At 42.9% G+C, this 23,052-nt stretch overlaps 1 long non-coding RNA gene across 2 annotated transcripts in view; it reads left to right on the top strand.

The window, feature by feature from the left end:
* LOC111263969 (uncharacterized) overlaps positions 1–21,162 on the top strand; it is an 89,302-nt gene extending 68,140 nt beyond the window's left edge. The window contains exon 8 of one of the 2 annotated variants that reach the window (XR_002682556.2): positions 20,157–21,162. This is a non-coding gene — a long non-coding RNA (uncharacterized LOC111263969). Of the gene's footprint in view, positions 1–17,967 lie in introns of both variants that reach the window. The other variant, XR_002682555.2, reaches the window with a different exon arrangement.
* Positions 21,163–23,052: the final 1,890 nt, after the last annotated feature.

The raw sequence follows: 23,052 nt of genomic DNA, 5'->3' as shown, positions 1-23,052 counted from the left end.
ATCGTGTATTTACCTGTCGAGCTTTTATTATTCAATATGCCAGTGGTATTGCTCCTCGTTCTTTCGATTAGCGTGCATACATACATCACAACTTCTCCTAAATTTAGACGCACTCCATACTTCTCTTGGACTCCACCTAATTTTACATCTACGTACTTCGTTAATTCGGTACCTAAGGCAAGTTCTTCGCCGCTTATCATTACTAAGTCTAACATCTGCATTCGTTCCTTATTCAATAACAATTTTTTTTTTATTTCAAAACGAAGCGACAAATAGGGGGCAGGTGGTTTTGCTGATTGTAGTCACTGGCTTTATTTTGTAATATCAACACTGCTATATTCTCTATAAATCGTTTTCGTCTTTCAATAGCAGGGGCAGGTGATCAAAGGATATGCCCCTCGAAATACATATATAGCCGTCCATCATTACAAAGATAAACCCAGAATCCTGGGCGACGTTCAGGCTCTCTTGCGCAACAAAATTGCTACTCTCGAGTCAGCGGGTGCATAAGTATACGTCGCGTGCCACATCTGCATATGACCGCCATAATGGACAACGAATAATTAAGAGCAAATCAGAAATATCGTCTGCCACTCGATTTGGTGTCGTCATTTCGAACAAGGCACCGTTTTTACTGATCAGATTATACACATAGGTAGCATATGTACAAATACTAAGTCCTAAAGCGTCGTTGCAATTGGATGCCGATAGCAAGTAGCCGTGATGTGGTCTTCGCCTTTCACTGCGCAATGACTCCGCCCGCAAACCGACTTTGTTGGCCCGATGCAATATCTTAAACTATGAGCATGCATCTTTATACTTTCAGTCATGTTCAATTTCTCCGCCTTGTGTTTGGCTTATTGTTTTCATGCTGTTTCAATCTATCCCCGAACCCGGTATGCCCGCACAGCGTCGTTGTAAGAACCAACCAGTAATTTCCTAATGATAACCCAACGTGATCAGAATGATTCAGCTACGTTCCTATATGCGAATAGAAGATGGTATACTTTGTGGGCGTTGACGTGAAAGGTTTACGCGGTTAAAATGTTGCTACAACCCTCGCACGCCGTAACGAGCTTTCGAGCAATCGTCACATAACTAGTTGTCGATGCAGAAGATATCGAATGCCCCCAATAACGGTAACGACCACCTTCGTCGAATGCCCCCGATAGGCATCTGCTTAGTCCACCCCAATCTAATACAATTGTATTTCTAGCAAACCAGCGCGATTTGAATCGATGCGACCACGTTATTGTATTTTCAATCAGATTTCGCCATACTCCCAACCTAGTTACCTTGCAGAGGGCACTTCCTTTAAATTATCAAACCTATCTAGACAGAGGCAAAATATATAAAGCTGTAGCCCGCGAGCGTTCGTAATCCACCACCGTCGATATGAAGGAAGCTATATGCAGTGAATGGATCGCCATTATCGTTCGGAACTCGGTCAAATATCACTACAGGCCGTAGCTTCAACAGATATGATATCTACCTTGCTCTACTCGAAATCTACCTACCCGTCATGTCTGGTGAACACCTGACACCTGATTATGTAACTAGCTCGCTCAGGGGTACACTGGCGATTTTTTTCTTTGCTTTTCTGAAACATTCTTTGGTATTGCGTCGGAGGTACGACAGCTATTGAGAAATGCTGGTTACGATGTCTTTTGACACTCAACAACAGATCAAACCGACTCACGCTGTCCGCTTTATAGTACTGGTTGCCGTTGAGACCAGGCCGCTTCCTTTCGAAGTGACCTGCTGCACTACGCTTGTTCAGCTAAGGCCAACGTTCTACGTCTATCACCTGTTCCGCATGTGCTGTAAGCAATTTGCTTCTACGCGGCCCCACGAAACGTTCGAGACCTATCATGAAAGAGCCAGGACATAGACCTAACAGGCTTCGCTACAGGTTGTCAATCTGGTGAGAAAATTAGATCAGTTGCCTAATCCTAACGACAGACTAACCCCACGCAATTCGCTGACAGTAAAGAAATTATCAGGACGAATTTAAAGCAAACCTGAGCAAATGTCTGTTCACGATTGAGTTGAAGCCACGCGACGCCATGTCGAACGCTGAAAAGCGGTTTAAACGGAAGGAGCAAAGGTACGTGTGAGCTACAAAAGCGTTACGAGCTTCGGTTGGTGACATTTGTTAGACGAAGACAACGTGCAATATTGTCGCCCGCGGTTCGAGAAGCTCTGACGAGTGGGGGACGTCAAGTAATCGGACCGACTTACGACTGACATGTATATAGCTGGCCTGACATCTGTTATCGATACGGAACAAGAAACCGTGCTATACTCACGTTACTATGTTGAAATCTAAAACGTAGCGAACAGTGAAGACAGAAATTTCATTCTCCACTTCGCCCCTTCATTTAATTCCTCGACCGCACTTGATTAAGAAGCTGCATGCCAAAGCTGCTTAGCCCCAATTAGGTGACTTAACTCTGTAATAACGAACACCCTCAGACATTGTTTGTTCCGCTAATGCAGTACCAATATCCTTTTGATGTAATCTTTTTACCATGGTTCCCAAAAAAGCTCTGCCTGATAAAATAAGCAAAATGTTTTACTCATAAGAGTCACTAAGATACTAAGGAGTACACCTTAACCGTGGCTCGCTCTGTAGGGCAAGGATAATATAAAGGTCACGCGAGCCAAAAAAATTCACGGGCGAATATCTGTTGCACGTCAATTCTGCCATCTGCGTCAAAAGTAAATCGTATTCTTGGAGTTCTTCTAACTCGGCCCTATTCGAGTGAAACCGTGATCGGGCGCTGAGACCTGATGGGACAAGGCAGGCTGCAGGCCGGCGGCTTCTTGTATCACATGGCACGCGAGATAAGACTGCGGCGATTCACGTTTTCGGCCTGTCCTTCAACAGCGATAAATCGCTCAGTATAGATATTTCTTTTCCTGTTTCTCTACTGAAGCCGCTAGTTGCCTAGAGTCACCTAGACTGATAGCATCGTTAGATGATGTTTTGACTCGATTTGACGTACCGTTTCTCAGAATCGTTGAAGGCATCATTACGTAACTGGGTCATCATGAATCAGATTGCCGAGTCAGTAAGGTCGAATGTAAAATCGAAAGTAAACATTGTCTGGAATAATAATACGTTTGCCTACACAGTTGGTTCTGCTGTTTATTTTGTTGTACAGCACAGCAATAGCGTCACGAGCTCTTAATGATCTGCATGGCGATATATGGAGGTACAGTCGCGTGCTATTAAATAACGGAGTGCAGAGAATTACATGTCTGTGTTAGAATATGTATAACAGTTGTAAATTTATGATACCACGGCTGGCAATAAAGGAAGCCAAACTGCGGACCTAATAGCTTCGATGGGTTATTTAGGACTTGATGATTCAGAACAAGGGAATAAAAGTTGCCATCGAGCCCTCTGCTTCAACGTCAAACAAATGACATTTTAATGAAGAACTGTTGCTATCATCATCATTGCCGGCTGATGTTTTTTTACATAGTTTAGTTTTACATGACTAAAGTTGACTCGAGCATCGTTAAGATATTCATCGTTTAGTCGTTATGATGCCGTTATCGGATTTAAATCGTTGTGTAATGGCGTGCAATGTAGCGCGGTGGGCAAGAGGGGCTTGCTGCAGGCCTTATCAACGTCTGCTTTACACCTAGTCAAACCCACGCTGAAGACGGGGCCAATTAGTTTTTGATATGTCACCCAACTCCTTGTCCACGTGCTTCCTCAACTTCACGTCACCGTCATAGTTTCCTAAAATTCACTCTGTTCGCACGGCCACGTACAATACGATAACGAACAAATCGGAAGAATTAACTTTTTGGTAGTTTGTTCACAAGCACGTATAAATAACAAGCGCGACAAACTTCAAGGCCTGTCGAATTTGCACAGACTTTTCATTGGTCATATGTCATCCCGGACAAATCATTCGTCCGTTCACGCTCTTTGGCGGCGGTCTTCAATGAAGACGCCACGAAAGCGAACCGCTGTTTAAAAGTGAGGTGGATCAAGTTAGTAAAGGCTGTCCCGTCTCGCTTCATTCGGTGTCCTTAGGCGATTAAGGCTTGTCTCCCTGTCAGAAACGTTCTCTCTCTCGTTTGCCGGCACATACATCCTTTGCGAACTCTCCCCTGCCAGCGAAGCAAGTCTCGCTCTAACCTGCTCTTTACCTGCTCATTGCGTTAGCAACAACTGCATTGACACCGGCTGAATAGCTTTCATTCAAGGCGTTTCGTCTTGCCTATTCGCGCCGTTCGTTGCGCTGTACACACATCATTGACTTCATGCCAGCATTCAACATTGGCCCGACGATTAACTCCATCGCCAATAAAACATATACACATCTGCGTAGATCAGACGTGTAAAAAGGGTACTCATCAGGTTCAGATTTATTCTACACGAACATCGAAATCATTGCTACCTGCGAAGCGAGGGCTCGGCCGACGGTTGAAACGACACTAAACAAACGAAAACTCCGCGGAAAACTTCTGCTTAGGCAATAATAATAATAACAACAACAAGAATAAAAGTCCGTTCGCTACAGCATCATATATATATGCTATTTTCAGCAATAGCGGCAGCAGTAAACCTAGATGGGCACATCATGAATGTATTGCGCAAAGAGGTCCACCAATTCTGTGTTATGACTAGAAAAACATCAATTACATAAGGGGTATAGCGATATGCTTCGACCTGTACCTCCGCAGGCGAAAAGAACACCGTATATCCTACAAATCAATCCCCTCTATAGATCTGAACGTGGCCATCATTTCTGTTTCTGTCCTCCGTAAAATTGACATAGAGAACCTGCAAAGACATCGTTACAATTGATAAGGACAACCTCTGCTCGAGCGAATTTATTCGTTCGTTCATCTTCTCTTGGCGGGTTACTGTTGTGCCTCACAATTTCTCTATAGTAGATCCGTTCATCTCGGTAGACTGGATAGGGCGGAAGCGGGGGGTCAAGGGGATGAGCTCGAGCAGTACCAAAGGGCACAACATGAGACATATTGAGATGGTCGCGCGTGGCTCCGGAACTAATTTCAATAATAACAGCAATTGCTTGACTCTACTTTTTCGCTACTGGCTTTGCGGTAGCAAATTTTTTGTGAGTATTGCCGTATACGCGATCTGCTCAATGATCATATTCGACAGCAGGAGAAAGGATAAACAGGATGCGCTCGTCTTTTGATACGTACAGTCAGTTGTTTGTTGTTAGAATCCTGTTGATCGATGGGAATGAAATTGTGCTAAATTAATAAAAAGCAAGTACTAATAATAATGATTTCTAGTACCTATAGGATAAGAGCGAGTTTACGAGCGTTGGCGCTTATGTATGATATACTCTGGCCGACATTTCATTGTTTTCTCGTATTGCAAAAGTAACGAGTCACCGATGGAATCAACGATTGAGGATCGTAACTTTGCTCGGGATCGAAAAAAAAAACCTGTGCGACCTGAGTTTCGTATATTTGTTTACGAAAGAGAGCGAGCCTTTTTGGGGACTGCTTAGTAGTGGATATGATGATTTTGATGGCATACATCGATTAGGTAGCGGTCAGATACTGGCTATCACGAAGGAAATGTATGCCTGATATCTAGCGTGTTTAATCATGTGAGAATAAGCAAAATGTCAGTCAACCTCAATTATAACTGTATTTAGTGATGACTTTCTCTAAATACCCCCCAAAAAATATAGTACAGTAAAACAAATCTGACAATAAGCTGTATATTTAATAGTACTACAATTTTCCAGTTAACACCACTCGTCTTCCAACGAGCTTGAAAAGCGTGACAGAGGAAGAACTTTTGATACGGATAAGGGACAATCTCACCATCGTAGGGGCATCTCATAGGTCAGAAAGACGAATCCTAGGTCTTCGGTTAAGTAGCCCATTTTATACCTTTTGTGTACCCCCTTTGTTCACGCAAGCTTCCTTGACAAGCATAATATCACACGCCATGGGTTAGCTAGTAATTCCGTCTTAGTGCATTTGAAAGAATACGCTCGGGAGAAAAAGTAGTACGATAAAATTGATCCGCCTTTCAATCGACCCGCGTTACCTTTGCTTATGATGTGCTTGTTCCGCATGAAGAATAAGAGAACGAGGTAGAATAAATGATGGCGTACAAATAGGTGACAGCGTAAAAGCTGAGAAATCGATTATCGCAAAACCGTGCTACATTGCAAAGCGTGCACGTCCAATTTTGAACAGGATGAACCGAATTTGGGCGCGGAGAAAAAAGAGAATTTAAAGATTTACAGGCTCGAAGAGATAGCGCTCCTTCTGGCAAAGCAAAAAATAGAATATGAAAAAATACATTAACAAAGCATGAAGCACAGCTAACTCTAACTTTATAATATGACTTCAATATGATACGGCCTCGGCATATATCGTGATATCCATTTGATTTTGTTTGCTGATGATCTCAGTTATTCTAGCTACAAAAATGTCACTGGTGCAAACTGCTATAAAGCTGTGATAGGGCCATGAGGGCAAAGGAGTCATTATGGAAATTGTCACTTGTAAACAATTTCACGCGTTACAGCTGCCATATTGGTCAACGAGGCACTATCGAGCTATCTCAATTTCCATCGGCATCCTTATGCTTGTCTTTGATCTCAGCAAAAACTTAGAAAAATGTATATATATGAGCTGGGCAGCTTTTTATATACGGTTGCTTGATTGAAATTTGCTTTGATGTTCTTTGTTCTATAAAAGTTATGAAAGTTAAACTACGTTTCGAGATCTTTGTGGTCTCCTTTTGGGGATTGTTTCGAATTCTCGAAACGAGATGGGAGCTCCAGCTTTAGATAAGAGATACATCAGTAGGAAACTCGAAACTTGCAAACGGCCTCCGGATGCAATACGTAAGTTAGTTGAGCCGCTTGTCAATATAGGTGATAGGACCAAAGAATTTAATCTTTTTCTTTGGGGAGCTCTGCGTAAGCACGGTCTTATAACACTATATCGTCCTGCTCGGTCATATCAGTTACGAAAGGCAAATCTTGTTTTGGCGTCCCTACTTTGGCTGGCTTTGGATTTTTGGTCGAGAGCGACACGGGCAGGTTTGCAAAGTGGTCCATAAATTACTTTACGTCTCATAGAAGAGGAATCTACTCCGTTTGTCAATTCACGTTGAGATGTTCGGTTTTTTTTTATGACACTAGCTGTCCCTTCGTCTGCTAGAATAGATTCCGTTTTTAAAGTTATCGAGCGCCCTTGACAAAGGTGCTCAACTCTGTGCCCTTGCCTCTAACCTTTGACATAAATTGCTTGTAGTGTCAACTTGCTGAACTGTGACAATCCGGACCTCAGACACGTGGGCGTACAGGGGTCCTCCCGTCTTATATATTACAAGAAGGGAGAGATTGTGCGGCGTCAAAAACACTAGAGAAGTAAGCATTCGCCTGTTTGGCCTGCGTCAGGTAACTGTGAATGCCTGAAAGGCATTCAGAGAGGTGGTCCAGATAGTCGCACTAAATACCTTACGTGCGCAGATTGGTAAACATTTCCTTCATTCATTATGTCTCCTATGAAATAAATGGCGAATTGAGAGTTATGCTTGAGAAGGCTTAAAGATAAAAGTGTGTATGCGATGGATACGAGGTCTAGCGCTCGAAGCCATCATTTCCCTTAGCTGAATATCATATTCCATAGCAGGCCCACATCCACTACCTGTGCGTTTAGAAAAGTCTCCAAAAAAGGCATTAAGACATGCAAAAATTAAACTACGGATACCAGCAAACAAATCGTCATATCGCACCAGCTATCACTTAACGAAGTGTCGAGTACTTTACAAAAATCATGGCGGAAGATATGTAAACTTAACATCGTTGAATGAGCTGTGGGACAGTATACCAAAGGTGAAACGTTGCCCAATGAGCAATTTTTATCGATTTTGTTGTAGGGGTCGCGCGTGCAAGCTCGCTACACGTCCAGATTTACCTGTAAGAAAAAAAGGAAAAAGTGAATTTCGGTTAGTGGGTGTATTTACATTATAGTTTTTTTACGTATGTGTTCCCGTGCTTTATTGTCATTCGTTCGTACTGACGGCGTTTGCCGTCGGCCCGAAAACAGAAAAAAAAAATGTTGAGAGATAGGAAGGCAAGTGTAAACACAAACGCTATACATGCTGGTACGAAAAGAAGATCGGATACTTTTTCTAACCGCGTTTGTTTCCCGGAGGAGCTAACGCCGTCGACTGACAAGCTTCAATTATGACGAACGACGGCTACCCTGCTTCCCCAACAAATATTCCCTTGCATAAAGTTCATAGCATTAACTATATTGCCGCTGTAGCTGCCGTCTGCGTCCTCGGTTTTCCTTCCGAAATGAACAATGTTATCGGCCAAGTTCGTCGGGAAGAAGAGTTAGCGATTTCTGAAGAACTAGATCGTGACCAATGGTACGTCAAGCTTCATTTGTGCTGCGAACTGTCGCGGATCTTCACGCAGTTTAGTATACCTATAACACTCTACGAGACTCCACTGAACGTTTTGTCGGCTGCCTAAGAAATCAATGCCTCTCATTTACTTGTTGGGTCAATTAAGCAATTTAGCTATAGCGGTTACTTTATATTTTGATAAATATTCGTAACGTTGAGCTAATGATCTTGCCCCAAGAGGCGACAAATAATTCAAATGAGTTGATCCACTCCAGAACTCCATCAGTCAGCGAATGATTCTTAGGTCCAAATAATCACACTAACGTAAAAGAAATAAAAAAGCCAAAGAAAAAAAAGTAAGATTTCACTCTCACCCCTTAACTACCCCGAAGAGCCTTTCCTAGCGGCAATCATCCAGTAATTAACCGCCGTTATCATAAGACAATATCGAATCTATCGATCCGTCTCCGATGTGTTTCCTTTTTCCAATACACTTAACCTTCAGCCGATACAAGGACATTTTCACATCCTTTGACGGCCAGCAGTCCTGCCGCAATTCTGCCTAGAGCTGAACGCGGTATTCGATCGTCGTTTTATTAGCTACAAAGCGCTTGTAAAGTTATCATTTCTATTACGTTATAGGTTATATACGTTGTGCGTTGGCTCTGACGGACACGAGAGCAACGGCGGTACGCATTGTGTATGGCTTTCGTCAAAGTATCAGCCCTATAGGTTGTTCGTATTAAGTCATTTAGCGACGGTTCAGTTTTGCTGCAAATAGATCCGCTTTCTCCTCGGACGGAAGGCACAGCTTGGACGCTTCACTATGATTACCCGGAAAAATAACGTAGTAGTCGCGACGATCAGTTTCGTGCGCATTGCGTCTTCCCACGTACGGAGTAGCCAGTGTTATTTGAAAAACGCCAGGAGGCAATAGCTACGAAAACGCTTATTAAAGTATTAAGCAGAAATCAATCTTACGTAGTAAGCGCCGGATGCGCTTTGTTGGCGGACCCGTCTCAGTGACCTCTCTGCGTCGGTTGAACGCGACAAAGTGAGGTAGCAGTGATTCAAAACGAGTCGCAAAGTTGAGCGAGACCAGAAAAGCCACACTCTGCGCCAACTAGCTGTTGGAAAAAAATACCGCGGGCAATTAAATAGCTTTTTGCAGTTCTATCTTAGCTGACTAACTTCTCTTTTTGGTGCTACTGTATATCCAGAAGAGGGATAAATTGCTACGTGTACGTCCTTAGTACGGAATTGAAGCATATAATATACATGAAACGTCCTAAACGCCTTCTTAATGTTTATTGGATATTTGCGATCTTCCGAAACTACTGCAATATTTATATTCTACTTTGACAAACCTGCATTGCAATTTATGTTGGTTCGGATAGAATCGCCACTATCCACTGTAGATCCTATTTATGACTCTTATTATTGCTCTATAATGACTACAGTCCTCGACCATGAAGTCGAAACCTTCAGAGGTTTCGGACTCAAGTTGTCCCTGAATAGTTTTTCGCTTCCTTATCGTTTTTTTTTTTTTTTTTTTTTAATAATTTCGATAATAACGCTTCATTTAAATCCTGCCAGCTGTTCATAGCGGATTACGATACACTTATATGGTGCTAAGGTGACTTATGCCTGCTGCCACAAATGTAGCACCAGAGGCACCAATGGCCGCGAGCCCATCCCAAGACCTCCAAGAGCTCCAATACACCGCGCTCGCTTGGGTTCATTCGACGGACTGTGGCAGCAGTAGTGGACAGTAGACAAAGCGGGGCTGGAAAAATTGATGATGATGTTAAAAATAGCCGTTTTGATGGCTAGAATTAGTGATCGATGATTACAGTTATTGTTTCTAGATCCTATCACAGTGGGACGATAGAGCTTGCCCTCACTGCCGGCTACTCTGTTGCTTCTGCAAGGCTGACCTTTATGCTTAACGCTGCTGTCATTTTTTCGAATTTCGCATAACCAACGACCCGGAGGAAGAGCAAAAGCTTTTCTGGACCGCCATTATTAGATCAAATCCCCAGGGATAATGCTCGCGTTTTAGCGTTAACGGCGGCAGTCGTCCTCCGGAGCCCCTGTACGCACGTGTCGACCGAACGACAGACCAAGTAAGTAATCAACACGATTGCTTGATCCGCTGCGAATACGAACGACGCCCCACAGGCCACCCGCCGCCAACCTATATCGCTAGTTTTGTTCCCTCTGCTTTCTGATGTTGTTATTACTGCGGAGTTTGATGGTTATTCGAAAGTAGTCATGACAGCAGCGAACTAGACGACAAAATCTTAATGAGCGTTAATTTAGTTGATGGCCGCGAACCGAGCATTTGAGTGCTAAGCAGAAGGTTGCAATTGACGGAACAGGGAGGGACATGGCGCTAGCAGATGTAGCAGCTGTTGAAATGAATCAATGGATGTCAACTGGCGGAGATTTTTCTAGCAGTCTGTTACGATCATCACTGAAGTTATCTCCCATTACTTATTGGTTGCCGTTCTAACTAAGCAGGCATCGTAGATCATTTGTCAGGACTCCCCCACGACTGCCACCGACCGTCCTGTCAGGTCCACCGGACCAAAACCCGGCAAAAACGATCCTGAAACACTGATACGCTGAGAATGACAAAGCCAAGGGTTATCGAGTACAATAATCATCATAATTTTCCCGAATGATGAATCGTTTTAACCAACTATATCGAAGCTACAATTACTGCTGTTTCTTAGATTATACTAGTACAAATCTATAGGTTTGTAAATATTGTTACAAAAACCGATATGTATTATGGAAGAATTTCGCGTTGATACGATATGTGGTAACGAAATACCGAGAAATTCACGGAAACTTATCTTTTTGGCAGTTTTGAAAATGTTCCCCGTGACCTTCGTGATGCCGCTGTCGTCACGCGCTAGAGGCTGAACGTTAAATTGTGTCCAGGACACCAATTAATAGGGGATAAACATCAATCACAGTAACAACAACTCTGTACAGAGAAATTGTTTGCTATTCTAGCAAACCAGTGATAGCTAACCTCTACTGTCTATTCTAGCTTTAAGGCAAGTAGGCTAAAAATGTTATCGCAGATAGGAAAGAACGAACAAAAACTGGCATAAGCTTCACCTGCTTTAGGGCAAAATTACCTTGTGGCAAAATCCTACGTTTCACTGCTAGATGTCACTGATTCTGCCATCGAATTCTATGGGAGTTCGTGAGTTGTTTCCCGCAATGGAAACGGCCGGGCCGACATTTCTATCGATCAATATATACGATAACGCTGCAACGAGAGACCTTCAAAATTGAATCGAGACTAAAAATAGAGATCAGAAAAGTCGCCACAAGCTTTCGCTTACAACAATTTAATTTGACTCCTTCACTATGCTCAGTTATTTACTATAAGGTTTTCTAGGACAAGCCCTGTCGCGCAAACGTTTGCCAACGTAGGACATCATATCCACTCGAGTTGATAGGTCTTCACAGAGATTTTCTTTTCACAAATGATATAATCGAGGCTACACTGGATATCTGAGCGGCTTCAGCGTTCTGCGCATGCTTACGATGGCCACGCACAGCTTCTTATTGTGAGTTGCCTGTTTATGTGTGTTGTTCCATCATCAAAACGCTTTGAAGGTTTACGAAACTATAGCTAAGGAGGCAAAACACTCGCGGAAACGAAAAGATACGAAGCACGTTATTTAGGCTATCATTTGATTTCCCTGTTATCATTTAGGTAAAAACATTTGGCAACGAGTTAAGCACGAGCGCACGCTGGCTGGGTCACGCAAGACATCATGTGAAGAAACGGAAATGCCATTCTCCATGGTAGTCCTTCAATAAGGATGGTGCGCTGTTCTCAGTGGACAGCCTGGCAAGGACGCACTGCTAGTTAGTTATACTCACTGTTTCGATGGAGCGGAGAAGGTCAGACATCCTTGGCACGAATCTGTAGGTCACGGACGGATCTAACAGGGACTATGTAAAAGCTAGACAAAGTCCGCTAGAGAGAGAGAGAGAGAGAGAGAAAGGAAAACAATAAGTGGGGCATATTGCATTACACGGTTGATCTATATTCCTATTTGTAGCCTGTAAATGCTACTATATTCGATGGCACGGTAGTGTGCTATGCATACGCGTGAAACATGTATACATATATGCATATATATTTCAATGCTAGCACTGAAATTCTTCACTTTTACAGTGTTAACTGGGGTTGCAGGGTGTTTATTACGTAGGATGCTCGGTAAGAGCTCTTGCATGAATGCCTGTTTGCTCGTAGCTTTACTTGTCGTCTGTCATAATGCCAAACATAGTTACATGACTTTAACATAGTGTTCTATCGGAAGGCCAAGGGTCATGCCGACATCCTCGCTAGAGTACACTGGAGTGCTGCACTTTGTTGATGTCAGTGAAGAGTTAGCGGCACGCTATCACGAACGATCACAGGCAGCCTTCGCCCTTGTTGGGCTCGCTCATCACAACGTACCTAGAAAACCAGTCTACCTACGGCCATCGCGCAGGCCCGCCATGCGACTACCTCTATCTTCAGCCTATATCCGTCGCTTTTGCTTCGCATTCATCGCTGTTTTGACTCTTTACGCCTCAACCAACCAGGGGGCTGCGTAGCAGCCCCTTCATCTCATCGACTAGACGAACGATATTTAAACCGCTATGAGTGTCGCAAAAAGCAGCGAGTGCTGTTACTTCGCCGTGCAAGGATCGAATTTGAAAGCATCTTTGGCCCCCATTCGAAATGCTAACGGCATGACTTAGGGAGGTCGCGCGCCATGTCGACGCAAATACGCCCCTACAGTGTCATCACGGCGCTGCACTGCGAGCGTCGCTCACTATTCACATCCCATTCCGCCCTTCAGCTAGAACGTTTGCTTGGACGTGTGTGACTGCCAGCATAAAACAACTATTAGATTCGTAGTGCTGCCGCTCGCCCTAGGGCAGTCGCAAACGGCAGGAACCACTTATGATAGGACAGCTTAAAGTAATAGTACTACTACTGCTAGCAGGTTGAACGGCAGCGCTCAAAGTAGAAGAAAAAACGAGACAATCAAGGTGCGTCTGCCGGAAAATAACCGGCCAACGTTGCTGCGCGGAAAAGACAGAATTTTAAAATAGAAGCAGGCTAAGAAAGGATCTTGCTAAGCAGTGCACTGACGCGTTGCGAGGGTATGCGTGCATGCGAGTGCAAAATGGCACTCGAAGCCATCCGCTACACGAAACAAAAGAAAAATGGAAACTGGGAGAATACATGTACGACTTAGTGACCGTAGAATATCAGGAGCATAACGCACACCCCGTTGAACCTCTGAGACTCCGGTAAAGATCCTGACGATGCGGGTTTGAATGGTGACGGCAGCGATGACGGAAAAAGACGGAAAAATCGGTCGAATTTTTCCGCTCTGCTGATCTGTCGGGACACGATGTCAAAACCGGGAGAGAACTGTGAGACGACTTCTTTGTCGCTTTCTAGTTCCTTTGTCTACTGTTTCGTCTTAAAGGAGATATACTCTTTGGTTCTTCTACGAAGAGACGACGACGGCAACAGCAGTGGGTACGTATCCTTGTCCGTGTTGTTATTGTATTTTTTGTGCGAGAGAGAGAAAAATGCGACCGATTGTTTCGCTTCTTGTTACGTACGCTTCTGCCGCTACCAGATACCGATGTTTACTGTGGTTGTCGAAGGGGACTTGGCCTTATTCCGTGAGTGAGCTTCTACGAATGGCCTACGTCACGTTATTTGCAGCATCCGACAACAAGTGTCTTTGACACCAAACGCAGAAGCGCGTCTTCTTTCACCAGGAATATCGCTTGGTCCCAGTTGGGTAGGATTTCACTCTTGGCGATGTATTCGTAACTTTTTGCGGAGTAATAGATCACCACTGTCAGTTAGAAGGAGAAGAAGTTGGGTGAAATCTGCGAATGAGTTTTCGAGTCGAAGGACTTCGAGGTTACAGAGACTGAGCTGAGGGACCATCGCGACGGGGGTTGTCGTTGTTCCGGCGTAGCGAGCATTAACTGCACGACGCATATCTTACTTCCCCAGTCTTTTTTACTGATGGTTCCGGGCGCTTCAACGAAAATTCGAGTCCGATTTGTGTCGTTGTCGACTTTTACAAGCTCGGCGGTGAACACTGAGGCGGCTTAACGCTAAGCTTGGTATTCTGAGGAACCGTTCACCCATCGTCCATGATACTGCACTTTTGTTAATCATTGCTATAAGCTGTATGCTTCTTTCGTTCTTTACTAGGCGTAGCATCTTATTTGGTTACATATTCTTATTATGGCTTTGTCTTGATTGACATGCCCTGTTTCGTACGGCTGCGGTATGACTGACTGGTATACATAATACATGGTTCTTTCTTCCACCGAGCTATTCCGGGTGCTCCATTGCAGTCGCCAATGATGGGGACGGGAAAAAAACTAAGGAAATCATTTTAAAAATATTTGAAATGCAACCCACGTCGCCTAACCTCGAACCGCAGGAATGCAAAGTTGTTGGTTACAATGGAATTGCACTATTTACAACCAATAGACGTGGCTACAGCGAAAATAGCTTTTTTCAGCGTTCGCCACAGAGTATGTGCAGTGAAGGAGGTTTAGATACGCGCCGCTTCCTTTTTGAGCTGTGAGACTTTTGGATGTGTAGGCACCCAGTGGGGAAGGGAGGTCATAACGCACACGCACTTATTCCGTGCTCGGTGGCCTGAAGTTCTATGTAACCTGATTGGAAAAGCCCGTGACATTACTGACTGAAGGCTGAATTCAAGGCGGCTTAGTGATTCGTATGCTAGAACCGCAGTGGTCCCGCGAGGCTTTGCTAGTGGTAGCTGACAAACGCGGCCAGGGATTCCCAAAGACAACACAGGCAAAGCGCTCAGGTTCCAGCCTAGCCTCATTTGAAGTACTCATATAGATACAAGTCTACGCTTAAGTTTAAGAGACCTCATTTTTTCCTCTTCTACTGGAAGCAGACGTGAATTAAACCGACCGACTTACAGGGCTAACGCAGGCCAAACAAAACGTCTGTGTGTGTGTGTGTGTGTGTGTGTGTGTGTGTGTGTGTGTGTGTGTGTGTGTGTGTGTGTGTGTGTGTGTGTGTGTGTCACAAAAATGTGAAATGAAATCGAAAAAACAGAACCGGCTCACGGTTAACTCCTACAACTGCTGTAGATTGTAAAATACAACTTATTTAACCATCAAATCGTATAGAAGAACTTCAGCACAACATGCTTATATTGAATTATGTATATAGTTATATTTGACATATCTGAAGATGTTACTGGGTAATTTTTTGCGTTGTTGCAACGACCTACATAAATAACTTAGATAGGAAAGGTGTAAAGGCTTAAATTCGGGGGTAATGTTGAAGCTATGGCGAATCGTGATACATTACGCTTGTGCTCTGCAGCAGATAAGTTTAGAGGTCGGTATCGCTTTAGCAGGACGTCGAGTAAGATTCTTAAAGCATAGAACAAAAAAGATACTAGCAAATGAGAGAGCGCTTAGCTGATTAGGCCCTGTTATACAAAGGGCCTACTAAATAATTATTTCAATCTTGTTAGAGGAGAAGGTAGTGGAACTGAATGTCCCGTACAATGATTTGCGCTCAGATACGTCTACCTTCTTTGGTTTAAAAGAGCGAATCTCATATGGTACATCAACAATGATCCTCTCTATTTCTCTGGTAACTGGCCGGTACTTTTACTTCTGAGTCCTCCAGTGTTAACGCTGCTTTACATAGTGATAATTTAAAAGAATTCGGTTTAGTAGTACTCACTATTATATAATAACGTCTATTTTAGTTATTAATTTACGCAAACTTCTATGGGAAAAAGAGTGCTAAATATACATATGCCTAGCTCAACGTAATTGATTGCAGCAGGAGCTTGTTCAACAATTCACATCGCTTGTTCCGTACAGATAAGCAAATCAACACTGATACTAAAATAATGATATCTATCACAAACGACATGAGTTTTGGGCCTTCGGATCGTACATTAGGCTGAAAATCTCAATATCTTAACCGAATTTGTTCCAGTATGAATTGTGGTATCAGTCGTGTCTACGTGTTTAAAAGACATTTTCCACCCTCAGCCACCATTTCATAGCAGATGAAAAGTTAGAGATACTATCAACACAAGTTGAAACGACGAAAGTCTATATTAGGATAGATAACTATTCACGCTCTTAGCCTCGCTACTTAGTCTACCAGCAGAATTACGGAAATGTCGACTGACTCGGGGAACGAACAAACGCTAGCGATTGAAAATAATTAGCAACTGTGATAGCTCTGACCTCATCTACGCCACGATTTGATGGCGTAGATGAGGTCTTGTATCACACGAAGTACTTCGTGTACCATAAGAGATTAGTCTGTAAGCAAAATAAACATGACAAACAAGAGCGAACTGTAATATCAAGTTGAAAATTTTCAACCGTTTTTGGAACAGTTTATTAAGGTATTGTCGCTGCTAACAAACAATAGCTTAAGTTTTAGGTCATTAGGCATAATCTCAGACAGCAGAGGCCATTGCGTGGCAGACACGCCACCATTAATTTATTGTAAACGGGAGCTTTTCGTCTAGGCTTCAACATCAGTAAGGAACTCATCAACCCCGCTATCCTGAAGCTACTTCTACTAATGGAAAGAAGACATGTTTTCTGGTAGCCTGCGGCGCGATCTGTATAGAGCCCTTTCCGCTTTGTGGAATTCGATCCTTTGTACCACCGAGCTTTCATCTATTTCTTAGAGAATCAAAACGGTTTTGTAAACTTTTCGATCGCGCTATCATTATTACAAGATTTCCACTATTACTGCTACTGCTACTTCAAAAAACTTCGATTTTGACGTTTGGTCGTCTCATTGAGCTTGCTTTAAGCAAAGGCCTTCCAACAACAAACGACGCTGTCTATCGAAGTCCACTACGGGACTTGGACGATTTCGCTAAGCGTTCCTTTGTCCTTCGTCGTTCCACTCGTTTTCAAGAAGAGTATCTGTGTTAAACTGGCAAATTGTCTTCAATATGCTTTCTCGGCTAGTTCGAATATTAATAATCACAGCCAGATTATTTTAGTAAAAGCGGTAATAACCACAAGAGATCCCGCTTTTCGGCCATATACTACTTTAAACAATACCCATCTGACATACAGTTGGCTGTTTCGATATAGTTTATCGATCAGCCAGCTCTTTGTGAATATATATTAACGTTCAACTGTCGGCCGGCTTCGTATCGATAACAACAGGTTCCAACAATTTTATATGTAAAGCTATGGGTATTGTTTTCGTAGTAACAGTACTTTTATGCGAATATACACATACATACACAAGTAGGTAAAACAACTGTACATAGATGGTAACCAAGATCATCATCTCCCTTTTTGGACCAAGCGATTGCTTGAAGACAGCAGTAACGTGTGATTAAGACGGAAGCAGTTACGCAACGAACCGGCAGTAATCCCTATTTCTTCCGTCTGACCATAACGTCGTTTTGTATTTTAGCAGCTACGTAGGTACAGAGATCTTAGTCCGACTGCGTGTCATTTCCGCTGCTCTACAGGCTCTCTACACGTACAGGCTAAACACAGGACCAGGAGGTAGGAAACACAACTGCATTGTCACGCGAGACGTATGTATGCAGCTAGTGGAAAGAGGAAAGGTGCTTAAGTAGCGTTGACCTCTCGCTGAAGGAAGATGCTGGCTTCATGTATCTTCTTTATATATATAGAGATATATACGCTTGTTATGGGAGCTTAATATGATAATTTGGTTTACGTCACGGGTGTGTGTGTGCGCTTAATGGTCTATTACGACAATAACATTAATATTAGCGTTAATGTTACGTATACATAAATATTAATTAGTAATTAATATTTCAAGGACGTACACTAAATGACGAGAGTTGGGTGGAAAAACCTTTGCACTGTTGTGCCAAATAAGCTCTCAAAAGGTTGTTAACAACCTTTGAGCAGGACGCGCTTACATTTGTAATAACAATTGCTAGATGTTCTTAAAATAAAGTGGGCCTTGAACATCAATAAATCAAATAAGCTTTCAAATTAAAAATAAATCTACGTCTTTTTTGCTTTGCGATGAACAATACTGCTCATATGAGCAGCATCACGATAAAGCGATGTCTCAGCGGCTGAGCATGACCTTTGCGACGCTACCCTCCGATCGGTCTATTAAATATGGCAGCAAGCATCGGCACGATCATCCTATTCGATCAGCTTTTTTGTAGATTTTTAATTATACTATAAATCTATCCGAACGTACCTGCAAACGTTTCTCTCAAAATTGCGACATAGTGGGGTGCATGTCAAACAGGCAACAGTAGGCCAACTGCGGAATAATAGCTCTGAAGAGTCATTGTAGGGAAACGCGAGTTTGAAAGAAATTAGTTCATGTGCCCCTTTTGAACGCTTGATGAATATACAATGAAACCTCAATTTGTCGATGCTATCATCATAGATGCATCGAAGTCCGATAGAAAAAGACAGAACACTAATTATAGTTTCTATGAGCGTAATGTCTAATTTCAATAGCACAAGTAGATAGGAAAAAAAGTCGAGGAAGACTATTTGAAAGAACTACGGTTTCATCAATTGTGTAGGAGCTACGACCGAATAGATATTCATGTCCAATAGTAGGCCCGATGTGAGATGGGTTGCTTAATAATAAGCAATTTTTTCACCAAAACAAACACCAAACAGTTTCACGACCCAAACGAAAATAATAACCAAGTAAATATGTCAGAATGCGACAATTCAGCATTCCCTTTTCACCTTCAGATATATATATATATATATATACACTTTGCAACTTCAGTTGGAAGCCATGTGTTTGCTAATGGTTAGTGTAGTGAGTTCTACGTGTGAGTGAGGGTGAAGTTCAGCAGGTGAAAACCAGCAGGCTCACGGCGTGGCTGTCATACTGTTCTATGTCATCTATCTAAGCGCATGCTTTTCCTATGTATTTAACGTATGTTGGCAATTCTATTCTGTTTTAGGAATTCCTTCCTCAATAGATCACACACCGTCGAAAGGCTACCGAGTATTTGTTATACTGATACATTATACAATGTTGCTAGTAGGATCACGTTGCGTAGCGACAGAGAATAGGACCCAATATATTAAAGCGGGACCTATACGAAGCTTTGTAGCAAGTGTTTATCAAACATTATCGCGCTTTCCAATCGTTTGTCGTATTTTGTTTGCAAATCGATTAAATGAAGCGAGGAGAGACACTCTACTGACGTGAGTGCGAGCGGTTGAAGAGGTGCAGAATTGCCCCTGATTTCGTTGGACATACGTACATGTATTTTACCGCTCTTAATAATGATGCTTTATCAAACTGAAACAACAAACAGAAGGGGAGGCCGTATTAAAATACGAAAAACACCTCGAGGGTCGCCGCTGTCACAGATTTAGTGTCCTATCTACCAGCAGTGATTTGGCGACGAGGAAGAGAAACTAAAGTCATTCGCGATCAATGCGCTTATGGACACTATTAGCGGAACATAGCTTCGAAAACGATAACCCTACAGTTGTCATTCTTGTTCGCTTCACGTTATTTCCTTCTCTCTTTCCCTGTTGTATACAAAGCCGTTGGCGCGCGTGCCCTTTTTAGTTTGCCCCTTTTACGGTTCAGTGTGGCTGAAGCCCGTCAAACTCGAGGCGGACGGCTGACACTTGTATGTCGTCGCTACGTGCAGATACTAAATGTAAAACGACTGGGTATCGTTTCCAGATTCGGAGCTCTTCTCAGAACATTTCGAGGAGTCGTTTAGATACAGCAGAAAAATCGTAGCGAGCTAAAAGTGGCTCGGCTGAAGGCAAACTCCGCTAGAACAATTAGCTGCATGGGAAGTCTTCCCGCTCCGACATAACGAGTTCTCTGCTTGATTTCGAACTGAGCAATATCTGTCACTATCATACGCATACGTATGCATAAATACAGCAGCTTTTCACACCGCCTAAGGTGAAGAAAAGAAAAACTTGTTCGCGCTACGTTACTGTGAACGGCCCCGTTCTCAACATAGATCGGTTGTCTGTTATCGGATGAGCTTTCTCAAAAAACAAAAGGCACCACAAAAACAACAAGTTCGTCATGTGTAAGCCGATAATTTAACAAAGAAGAAAAAACAAATGTGATATTTGTTTTTTCTTTGAAGTCTTTGAACCATTTAAGCGGTTATGATATATTTACTGATTGCAACGGACGCCGGCATCAGGCGTTGTTGTCCTACAACGTGCACGAGTATGGGTTGAGATCCCCTATAATAGAATAGAGCTTTTATGAATTTTGTTCTTTGCATGTAGATGAGACAAGCGGTTTATTTATAAGTAGAATCGTTTGACGGGACAGTAGAATATAGCTAATTGGATCGTTTGGTTCAATCAGCCGCTGGCCTCTATCGGAATATCGATGAGTTATTAATCATGAAACCAGTATTGACAAACGGCGCTTAGTACTTCTATCGATACAGGGTATCGTAATGTTGAAAATGTGATAGTAAGATTACCACTGCTTGGCTGTATTCTAACTGATGTCCACATACGTCCGGTGAGGCAGGCCGTAGTCTAGGGCCGATCTGGTGTAGTTCGACAAATGTTGGCCTACTTGTCAATGAAGTATTATTTCACTTGATGCAGCTAATCCGTTGAAAAGGAGATCTTAGCAAAGGACATTGAGAATTGTTACAAGGTAGTCTTTACGCGTTCAGACGAATAAACCCTTTCTATACGCCTGTTTACTCCGATGTGTTGTCTTTCCGTCACAGCAAACTAACCCGTTCTATTCCATCAGACCGGGTCCGATCAAAAGCTGCGTCCGGTTCAACGATCTACGCTGTCACCATGCAGCATTAAGAGTCGTATTGCCGGAATCACGTTTAGCGTGCATGTCTAGTTTTACATGTACACTGTACACATGTATACAATGTACAATAAATATACTTTGAATTATCGGGTTTCACGCCTAATCGACAGTGTATGTATGCTATGCGTAGGCTTATAGCGTAAGTACGTGTACCCTTCTATATTTTATGCAGTAATTCTTATTAATCTAGACGGTAGTTGCTTTGATAGAAGACTTATTTCAAATCTTTTGGGAAAAAAGGTTTGAGAACGAGGTAACGGACCTGAAACTACGAGGCAGGCATCAAACAGGATTGCTCAGGATACATGTCAGGATACGGGCAAAGCGTAACGATTGACATCTATGTCATCCATAGATGACATGAACATCTATGGATGTTCATTCAAAGTCTGTAAATGTAACCATGTACAACTCACCGCTTATAGGAAATATGTTATGTGGCTTATCGGCTTGAAAGTTTCATTCCGGGAAATGTCATCGATAAGGTTCGGTTTCGAATTTAAAAAAGGATCGTTGAAAGTGAAGCGCACAGGGCTGCACCGGACCTAATTGGCATTTAGTCAGACTAGAACGAACTAGTTTAGACTAGAACGAACTGACTCAGATTTTTCTCGATGAATTTTCCTTGCGTAAATGTGAAAAATTTTGGGAGCGGATGAGGAAAGACCATGCATCCAGTTACATAATGCTTTGGAATTATGATCCATCGGCAATTTGAGCTGCCGGTGCGGCATTGCAGCACGGCCTACCGTGACGAAGAGCCGTCTGTCGTCGGAGTGAATACTAGGTAACTTGTTGACCTACAATCATCGCTGTCCTGCCACAGTCAAAGCTATGTAGTAATACTGCTACGATACGGATGACTGCTGGCGCCGTTCTGAAACCATAGGAAATCGACAGGTTCGTCAAGTGTGTCATTGATTACGCATCTCATATCTGCCACTGTGTTCCTTCTAACGCTTGTAGAATCTGACATCCACACATGCAAGCCCAACGTTCGGCTGGGGGAGTGTAGCAAGGACTACAGCATTAGTTGCAACTTGCTGACAGCGAACTCTTCTTCTCTAACCTTATCCTATAAGGTCGCACACGTGCATGTACCTATAAATCAAAGGCGGATAGTAATACGATAAGCCAGTAGCTTGTTGGCAAATGGAAATGACAGAGTAGAAAGGTCATCGCAGGCTACCATTTCCTAGACACATTCTATGACAGGTTGATTAACTTCACTTTAGCAGGGCGGGATAATCGGAATTGAGGCAATGTTAGGACGGCCTAATAACTCGATGGCAATGGTACGCATCCGGCGATTCCCAGCTCGGCCAAGGACGAATTGCATGAGCGGAATATGATGAAATTAGGCCGACGCAGCTATAGGTGATATACATAGTAAAATAATTATAGGTGATTATTACTGTTCGTGCGTTGTCTATTGGAACGATGGTAAGTAGCTGTATGTGTGTATGCAAAGCCTGCGATGGAGCAAATAGGACACGGTTTGTCGTGTAGCATACATCACACATTGCCTATAATAACGTATATAGCCGTTACGCTACAGATTTAAAAAAGGGTATTGTAATCGGTGTTAGTTTATGGATACGGCGGTCTATCTAAGTGTAGGACCGTCGCTGAAATGTAACTATATCAATTATACCAGCGTAACAAAACGTTCCTACTGAAATATTCAGGCTACTAAGATCTATCAGTTTTTTCAAACATGAGCAATTTAGCTAAGGTGATGCTAATTCCATCTGGACGATTTGTA

Source organism: Varroa jacobsoni, unplaced genomic scaffold (assembly GCF_002532875.2).
Source record: "Varroa jacobsoni isolate VJ856 unplaced genomic scaffold, vjacob_1.0 scaffold_806, whole genome shotgun sequence".
Taxonomy (NCBI): domain Eukaryota; kingdom Metazoa; phylum Arthropoda; class Arachnida; order Mesostigmata; family Varroidae; genus Varroa; species Varroa jacobsoni.
This window is presented reverse-complemented; position numbering and strand designations above follow the sequence as displayed.